Source organism: Loxodonta africana, chromosome 23, assembly GCF_030014295.1.
Source record: "Loxodonta africana isolate mLoxAfr1 chromosome 23, mLoxAfr1.hap2, whole genome shotgun sequence".
Taxonomy (NCBI): Eukaryota; Metazoa; Chordata; class Mammalia; order Proboscidea; family Elephantidae; genus Loxodonta; species Loxodonta africana.
In genome coordinates, this window is record NC_087364.1 from 69,407,899 (window position 1) to 69,417,734 (window position 9,836).

General features: G+C 38.2%; 1 non-coding gene across 1 annotated transcript; it reads right to left on the reverse strand.

Annotated features, from left to right (window-relative positions):
- Nucleotides 1-8,585: 8,585 nt before the first annotated feature.
- Nucleotides 8,586-8,691, reverse strand: LOC111752314 (U6 spliceosomal RNA). The gene has a single exon (XR_002787278.1). It is a non-coding gene; the product is annotated as a U6 spliceosomal RNA (small nuclear RNA).
- Between the last annotated feature and the right edge of the window lie 1,145 nt (nucleotides 8,692-9,836).

The window sequence follows — 9,836 nt, forward strand, 5'->3', positions numbered from 1 at the left end:
AATGCCCCCTTTGTCTTCATATAGCCCAGCTTCTCGTATTATTTGTTCAGCATACAGATTAAATAGATATGGTGAAAGAATACAACACTGACACACACCTTTCCTGGCTTTAAACCAATCAGTATCCCCTTGTTCTGTCCGAACAACTGCCTCTTGATCTATGTAAAGTTTCCTCATGAGCACAGTTAAGTGTCCTGGAATTCCCATTCTTTGCAGTGCTATCCATAATTTGTTATGAACCACCCAGTCGAATGCCTTTGCATAGTCAATAAGACACGGGTAAACACTCTTCTGGTATTCTCTGCTTTCAGCCAGGATCGATCTGACATCACCAATGATATCCCTGGTTCCACATCCTCTTCTGAAACCGGTCTGAATTTCTGGCAGTTCCCTGTCGATATACTGCTGCACCCGTTTTTCAATGATCTTCAGCAAAATTTTGCTTGTGTGTGATATTAATGATGTTGTTCTATAATTCCCACTTTCAGTTGGATCACCTTTCTTGGGAATAGGCATAAATATGGATCTCTTCCAGTCAGTTGGCCAGGAAGCTGTCTTCCATATCTCTTGGCATAGACGAGCGAGCACCTCCAGCGCTGCCTCTGTTTGTTGAAACATCTCAATTGATATTCCATCAATTCCTGCAGCCTTGTTTTTCGCCAATGTCTTCAGAGCAGCTTGGACTTCTTCCTTCAGCACCATCGGTTCCTGATCATATGCCACCTCTTGAAATGGTTGAATATCGACTAATTCTTTTCGGTACAATGACTCTGTGTACTCCTACCATCTTCTTTTCATGCTTCCTGAATCGTTTAATATTTTCCCCACAGAATTGTTCATTATTGCAACTCGAGGCTTGAATTTTTTCTTCAGTTCTTTCAGCTTGAAAAACGTCAAGTGTGTTCTTCCCTTTTGATTTTCCATCTCCAGCTCTTTGCACATGTCATTATAATATTTTACTTTGTCTTCTCGAGCCGCCCTTTGAAATCTTCTGTTCAGTTCTTTTACTTCATCAATTCTTCCTTTTGCTTTAGCTGCTCAACGTTCAAGACCAAGTTTCAAAGCCTCCTCTGACATCCATCTTGGTCTTTTCTTTCTTTCCTGTCTTTTCAATGACCTCTTGCTTTCTTCATGTATGATGTCCTTGATGTCATTCCACAACTCATCTGGACTTCGGTCACTAGTGTTCAATGCGTCAAATCTGTTCTTCAGATGATCTCCAAATTCAGGTGGGATATACTCAAGGTCACATTTTGGCTCTCGTGGAATTGCTCTGATTTTCTTCAGTTTCAGCTTGAACTTGCATATGAGCAATTGATGGTCTGTTCCGCAGTCGGCCCCTGGCCTTTTTCTGACTGATGATATTGAGCTTTTCCATCGTCTCTTTCCACAGATGTAGTTAATTTGATTTCTGTGTGTTCCATCTGGCGAGGTCCGTGTGTGTAGTCGCCGTTTATGTTGGTGAAAGAAGGTATTTGCAATGAAGAAGTCGTTGATCTTGCAAAATTCTATCATTTGATCTCTGGCATTGTTTCTATCACCAAGGCCATATTTTCCAACTACTGATCCTTCTTCTTTGTTTCCAACTTTCACATTCCAATCGCCAGTAATTATCGATGCATCTTGATTGCATGTTCGATCAATTTCAGACTGTACAGCTGATAAAAATCTTCTATTTCTTCATCTTTGGCCCTAGTGGTTGGTGCATAAATTTGAATGATAGTCGTACTAACTGGTCTTCCTTGTAGGCATATGGATATTATGCTATCACTGACAGCTTTGTACTTCAGGATAGATCTTGAAACGCTCTTTTTGATGATGAATACAACACCATTCCTCTTTGAGTTGTCATTCCCAGCGTAGTAGACTGTATGATTGTCTGATTCAAAATGGCCAATACCAGTCCATTTCAGCTCACTAATGCCTAGGATATCAATGTTTATGCGTTCCATTTCATTTTTGATGATTTCCAATTTTCCTAGACTCATACTTCGTACATTCCAGGTTCCGATTATTAATGGATGTTCGCAGCTATTTCTTCTCATTTTGAGCCATGCCACATCAGCAAATGAAGGTCCCGAAAGCTTTACCCCACCCACATCATTATGGTTCACTCTACTTTGAGGAGGCTGTTCTTTTCCAGTCATCTTTTGATTGCCTTCCAACCTGGGGGGCTCATCTTCCAGCACTCTATCAGACAATGTTCTGCTGCTATTCATAAGGGTTTCACTGGTGAATGCTTTTCAGAAGTAGACTGCCGGGTCCTTCTTCCTAGTCTGTCTTAGTCTGGAAGTTCAGCTGAAACCTGTCCTCCGTGGGTGACCCTGCTGGTATCTGAATACTGGAGGCATAGGTTCCAGCATCACAGCAACACGCAAGCTCCCACAGTATGACAAACTGACAGACAACGTGGGGGTCTTGTCCTTCTAGAAAATATAAATACATAAATCAAATCTCCCACATGTGTCTGTCAGTTTGTCGTACTGTGGGGGCTTGTGTGTTGCTGTGATGCTGGAACCTGTGCCACTGTCATTCAGACAACAGCAGGATCACCCATGGAGGACAGGTTTTGGCTGAGCTTCCAGACTAAGACAGACTAGAAAGGCCTGACATTCTACTTCTGATAATTAGCCAGTGAAAACATTATGAATCACAACAGAATTTTTTCCTATGTAGTGGGGGAAGATGAGCCCCCTAGGTTGGAAGACACTACACAATAGCTCCAACAATGAACTGAAAATATTGACAAGACAGGGCTAAGAGCAGAGAAAAGTTCAAGGGCAAAGATGTTAAGAAAGTACAAACCTAGCTTCTTCCCTGGGATGTCTCTCTGAAATAAATAGCTCAGGTATCACAGCTCTAAGACTATGAGGTGGCCATATGTGGTGGGAGCTATTTGCACCATACTGCGGTTTGGTTTTTTGTTTGCGGTAATAGCCTAGTGATTTTTTTTTCATAAGGGCTCTTGCTGCTGCATCACGTAGATTTTGAATCCACATCCCAAAGGAAGCCATGGGGTGGCAATATCTGACTTCTATCAGAGACACCATTTGCAAGTGTCTGAGTAGTGGACACCTCCGAAATCAACTGTTCAAGGGCTATCAAAATATTTAAAACACTTCCAACCGTGTCAAAGTTATATTTCAAAAGATTTTTAAAAAAATTTTTCCGCAAAAAGAGGAAATTAAAACTAAAATTGTAAAACAAACCAACAGAAAATTGTAAAACAGAAAATACAAATTCTCCCTCTCTTTCCATGTGCGTATTTATGTACAAAGATAGGTCTGTAGCTAACTGGGCATATACCAAATATAAAACATAGAAAATGCAACTAACCTCTTGTGTTGAGAAAATTCCATAGCTTTACATACTCATAAAAATAATAAAAAATTGAATAGATTTAGCTTTTTTTTTTTCCTGCCCTTTAGGTGAAAGTTTACAGCTCATGTTAATTTCTCATACAAAAATTTATACACCTATTGCTATGTAACACTAGTTGCAACCCCTATAATGTGACAGCACACTCTAGCTTTCCACCCCAGGTTTCCTGTGTCCATCCAGCCAGCTCCTGCCCCTTTCTGCCTTCTCATCCTGCCTCCGGACAGGAGCAACCCGTTTAGTCTCGTGTTATCTACTTGAACTAAGAAGCACAATCTTTACAAGTATTATTTTATGTTTTATAATCCAACCTAATCTTTGTCTGAAGAGTTGGCTTCAGGAATGCTTTTAGATCTGGGTTAACAGAGTGTCTGGGGGCCATGTCTTCAAGGGTTCCTCCAGTCTCAGTCAAACCATTAAGTGTGGTCTTTTTACATGAATTTGAGTTTTGCACCCCACTTTTCTCCTGCTCCTTTAGGGACTCTCTGTTGTGTTACCTGTCAGGGCAGTCATTGGTGGAAGTTGGGCACCTTCTAGTTCTTCTGGTCTCAGGTGACAGAGTCTTTGGTTTATGTGGCCCTTTTGTCTCTTGGGCTAATATTTTCCTAGTGTCTTTGGTATTCTTCATTCTTCTTTGCTATAGGTGGTTTGGGATCAAATGATGCATCTTAGATGGCTGCTCACAAGCTTTTAAGACCCCAAAAGTCACCCACCAATGTGGGATGCAGAACATTTTCTTAATAAACTTTGTTATGCTAATTGACCTAGATGTCCTCTGAAACCATGGTCCCCAGGCCCCCACCCCTGTTACTCTGTCCCTTGAAGTGTTCGGTTGTGTTCAGGAGACTTTGTAGCTTTTGGTTTAGTCTGTTTGTGCTGAATTCTCCTGTATTGTGTGTAGTCCTTCCCTTCACTTAAGATAATTCTTGTCTGCTATCTAGTTAGTGAATTCCCCTCTCCACCCCTTCCCACCCTCATAATCCTCAAAGAATGTTTTCTTCTGTGTTTAAACCTTTTCTTGAGTTCTTATAATAGTGGACTTATACAATATTTACCATTTTGTGACTGACTAATTTCAGCATATGCTTTCTGGATTCATCCATGTTGTGAGATGTTTTGCAGATTCATCATTGTTCTTTATCATTGCATAGTATTTCATTGTGCGTATGTACCATATCCATTCATCTGTTGATGGGCATCTAGGTTGTTTCCATCTTTTTACTATCGTGAACAGAGCTGCAATGAACATGGGTGTACATATATCTATTCCTATGATGGCCATTATTTCTCTAGGATATATTCCAAGGAATGGGATTGCTGGATCCTATGGTACTTCTATTTCTAGCTTTTTAAGGAAACACCAAATCAATTTCCAATGTGGTTGTACCATTTTGCATTCCCACCAGCAGTGTATAAATGTTCCAGTCTCTTCACAACCTCTCCAACATTTATTATTTTGTGTTTTTTGGATTAGTACTAGCCTTGTTGGGGTGAGATGGTATCTCATTGTAGTTTTAATTTGCATTTCTGTAATGGCTAACGATCGTGAGCATTTCCCCATGTATCTGTTAGCCGCCTGAATGTCTTCTTTGGTGAAGTGTCTGTTCATGTCCTTTGCCCATTTTTTAATTAGATTATTTGTCTTTTTGTTGTTAAGATTTTGCAATATCTTGTAGATTTTAGAGATTAGACCCTGACTGGATATGTCGTAACCAAATTTTTTTTCCCAATCTATACGTTGTCTTTTTACTCTTTTGGTGAAATCTTTTGATGAGCGTTTAAGTGTTTGATTTTTAGGAGAGCTCAGTTATCTAGTTTCTCTTCTGGTGTTTGTTCATTGTTAGTTATAGTTTGTATTCTGTTTACGCGATGTATTAGGGCTCCTAGCATCTTCCCTATTTTTTCTTCCACAATGTCTATTGTTTTATGTTTTACATTTAGGTCTTTGATCCATTTTGAGTTAGTTTTTATACATTGTATGAGGTATGGGTCTTGTTTCATTTTTTTTGCAGATGGATATCCACTTATGCCAGCACCATTTGTCTCTTTCCCATTTAACAGACTTTGGGTCTTTGTCAAATATCAGCTGCTCATAGGTGGATGAATTTATGTCTGGATTCTCAATTCTGTCCCATTGGTCTATGTATCTGTTGTTGTACCAGTACCAGGCTGTTTTGACTACCACGGAGGTATAATAGGTTCTAAAATCAGGTAACGAGGCCTCCCACTCTGTTCTTCTTCAGGAATGCTTTATTTATCTGGGGCCTCTTGCCTTTTCTTAAGTTGGTGTTTTCTCCATCTTGTTAAAAAATGTCATCGGTATTTGGAATGGGATTGCATTGTATCTGTAGATTGGTTTGGGTAGAACTGACATTTTCACAATGTTGAGTCTTCCTACCCATGAGCAAGCTATGTTTTTCCACTTATGTAGGTCTCTTTTGGTTTCTTGCAGCAGTGTCTTGTAGTTTTCTTTATATAGATCTTTTACGTCTCTGGTTAGATTTATTCCTAAGTATTTTATCTTCTTGAGGGCTATTGTAAATGGTATTGATTTGGTGATTTCCTCTTCGAAGTTCTCTTTGTTGGTGTAGAGGAATCCAACTGATTTTTGCATGTTTATCTTGTATCCTCACACTTTGTTGGAATCTTCTATTAGTTCCAGCAGATTTCTTGTGGATTCTTTGGGGTTTTCTGCGTGTGAGATCATATCATCTGCAAATAGAGATACTTTTACATCTTCCTTATCAATTTGGATGTCCTTTATTTTGTTTTCTAACCTAATTGCTCTGGCTAGGACCTCTAGCACAATGTTGAATAAGAGTGGTGATAAAGGGCATCCTTGCCTAGTTCCTGTTCTCAAGCGGAATGCTTTCAGACTCTCTCCATTTAGGATGATGTTGGCTTTTGGCTTTGTATAAATGCCCTTTATAATGTTGAGGAATTTCCCTTCTATTCCTATTTTGCTGAGAATTTTTGTCACGAATGGGTGTTGGACTTTCTCAAATGCCTTTTCTGCATCAATCGATAAGATGCAGTTCTTAATTTTTGTTTTTATTCATGTGATGGATTACATTGATTGTTTTTCTAATGTTGAACCATTCCTGCATACCTAGTATGAATCCCTCTTGATCATGGTGAATTATTTTTTTGATATGTTGTTGAATTCTATCAGCTAGAATTTTGATGAGAATTTTTGTGTTTATGTTTGTGCAGAATATTGGTCTGTGATTTTCTTTTTTTGTGGCGTCTTTAGTTGGTTTTGGTGTCAGGTTTACGCCTGGCTTCCTAGAATGAGTTTGGGAGCATTCATCTTTCTCTATGCTCTGAAATACCTTTAGTCACGCTGGTGTTAACTCTTCTGTGAAAGTTTGGTAGAATTCTCCAGTGAAGCTGTCAGGGTCAGGGCTTTTTTGGTTGGCAGTTTTTTAATTACCTCTTCAATTTCTGCTTTTATTATAAAAAAAAAATAATAAACCTTTTGTTATAGGTTTATTTATTTTTTCTACCTTGGTTTGTGTTAGTTTAGGTAGGTAGCATGTTTCTAGAAATTTGCCTGTTTCCTCTACATTTTCAAAGTTGTTGAGTACAATTTTTTATAGTGTTCTGTTATGATGCTTTTAATTTCAGTTGGTCTGTTGTGATATTGCCCATCTCATTTCTTATTCAGGTTATTTGCTTCCTTTCCTGTTTTTCTTTTGTCAGTTTGGCCAGCGGCTTACCAACTTTGTTGATCTTTTCAAAGAACCAGTTTTTGGTCTTGTTAATTCTTTCAATTATTTTTCCATTCTCCATTTATTTCTGCTCTAATTTTCATTATTTCCTTTCTTCTGGTGCCTGAGGGCTTCTTTTGCAGCTCTCTATTTGTTCAAGTTGTAGGGTTAATGTTTTGATTTTGGCCTTTTTCTTCTTTTTGGATGTATGCATTTATTGCTATAACTTGACCTCTGAGCACTGCTTTAACTGTGCCCCAAAGGTTCTGGTACGATGTGTTTTCATTCTCATTTGAGTCTATGAATTTCTTTATTCCGTCCTTGATTTCTTCTATGATCCAGTAGTTTTTGAGCAAGTTGTTGTTCAGTTTACATGTATTTAATTTTTTTCCTTGCTTTTTCTGTTATTGATTCCTACTTTTAGGTCTTTATGGTCAGAAAAGATGCTTTGTAATATTTTGATGTTTTGACTTCTGTTAAGGCTTGCTTTGTGGCCTAATTTGTGATCTATTTTAGAGAATGTTCCATGTATGTTGGAAAAGAACATGTACTTGGCTGCTGTTGGGTGGAGTGTTCTGTACGTGCCTATGGGATCAAGTTGGTTGATTGTGGCATTTAGATCTTTCATGTCTTTATTAAGCTTCTTTTTGGATGTTCTGTCCTTCACCAAAAGTGGTGTGTTGAAGTCTCTTACTATTATTGTTGAGCTGTCTATTTCTCTTTTCAATGCTGTTAGAGTTTGTTTTGTATATTTTGGAGCCGTGTCATTGGGTGCGTATATATTTATTATGGTTATGTCCTCCTAGTGTAAAAAAAAAAAAATAGTGTATTGACCCTTTGATCATTATATGTGTCCTTCCTTATCCTTTGTGGTGGATTTTGCTTTAAAGTCTATTTTGTGAGAGATTAATATTGCCACTCCTGCTCTTTTTAGATTGTTGTTTGCTTGATATGTTTTTTCCATCCTTTGAGTTTTTTGTTTTTTTTTTTTTGAGTTTTAGTTTGTGTCTTTGAGTCTAGGGTATGTCTCTTTTAGGCAGCATATAGATGGAGCATTTTTTAAATCCATTTGCCACGCTCCATCTCTTTATTGTTGCATTTAATTTTTACATTCAGTGTAATTATTGATAGGTATGAGTTTATTGCTGTCATTTTCATGTATTTTTGGGTTGTGTTGTTGGCAGTTTCTTTGTTCCACTTAATTTTCTGTGCAGAGTTGTTTTTCTTTATGTATTTTCTTTTCATCTTTTTTATTGTTGTTGATTTTGTATTTGCTGAATCTTCATGTTTTTCTTCTTTTTTATTTGATTTGCAGGATTGTTCATTTCCTTTGTGGTTACTTTAAAATTTACCTCTATTTTTCTAGGTTTAAATCAATTTTTTATTTCTTGATGTTTCCTTAACTTCCTTTCCATATGAAATTTCTGTGACTAGATTATTTAGTCCCTGTTTTTTGTTGCCATCTTTTACATATTGATGCCTCTGTTTCCCTATTTTAAAAATATGGAAAGCTTCACGAATTTGCGTGTCATCCTTGTGCAGGGTCACGCTAATCTTCTCTGCATCATTCCAATTTTAGTATATGTGCCGCCGAGGTGAGCACAAATAGATTTAACCTTGTGCTCAGGTCAGAAAATAGACACAAGGAAATCAGAAAGAATAAAATGTCATATTAAAAAATTAGATGTTAATAAATAAATAAAATGGGAAGAATTAATAACTAAATAAAATAGCTTTTTAAAAAAATTATTGTGCTTTAAGTGAAAGTTTACAACCCAGATTAGTTTCTCATTCAAAAATTTATACACAAATTGTTTTGTGACATTGGTTGCAATGTGTCAGCACTCTCCACTTTTCCATTTTGACCTTGGTTTACTTTTGTCCATTCCTCCAGTTTTCCTGACACTTCCTGCCTTCTTGTTTTTTGCTTTTTGGCAGGTGTTGCCCAATTGGTCTCCTATACTTCATTGAAATAAGAAGCATGTCCCTCATGTATTTTATTGTTGGTTTTATAGGCCTGTCTAATCTTTGTCTTAAAGGTGGACTTTGGGAGTGGCTTCAGCCCTGAGCTAGTTGGGCATCTGGGAATCATAGTCTTGGGGGTTCTTCCGGTGTCTGTCAGACCAGTAAGTCTGGTCTGTTTTTGTGTATTTGAATTTTGTTCTACATTTTTCTCCCACTCTGTCCAGGACCCTCTATTGTGATCCCTGTCACAGTGGTCAGTGCTGGTAGCTGGGAATCACCTAGTTCTTCTGAGCTCCGACTGGTGGAGGCTGTGATTCATGTGGTCCCTTAGTCCTTTGAACTAATATTTTCCTTGTGTCTTTGGTTTTCTTCATTCTCCTTTGCTGCAGATGAAATGGGATGAATAGTTTGTATCTCAGATGGTCACTCACAAGCTATTAAGACCCCAGATGTTACTCACCAAAATAGGATGTAGAAAATTTTCTTCATGAACTATGTTATGCTAGTCAACTTATATGTTCACAAAGATCCTGGTCTGCAGCTCTCAGCCCCAGTAACTTGGTCCCTCAGTGTGTTTGGGTGTGGCCAGAAAGCTTCTCCCCACACATCCATCAATTTGTCACACTGTGGTGGCTTGCATGTTGCCATGATGCTGGAAGATATGCCACATGTATTTCAAATGCCAGCAGTGCCACCCATGGTGGACAGGTTTCAGATGAGCTTCCAGACTAAGACAGAATAGGAAGGAAGACCTGGTGATCTATTTCTGAAAAAAATGGCCAG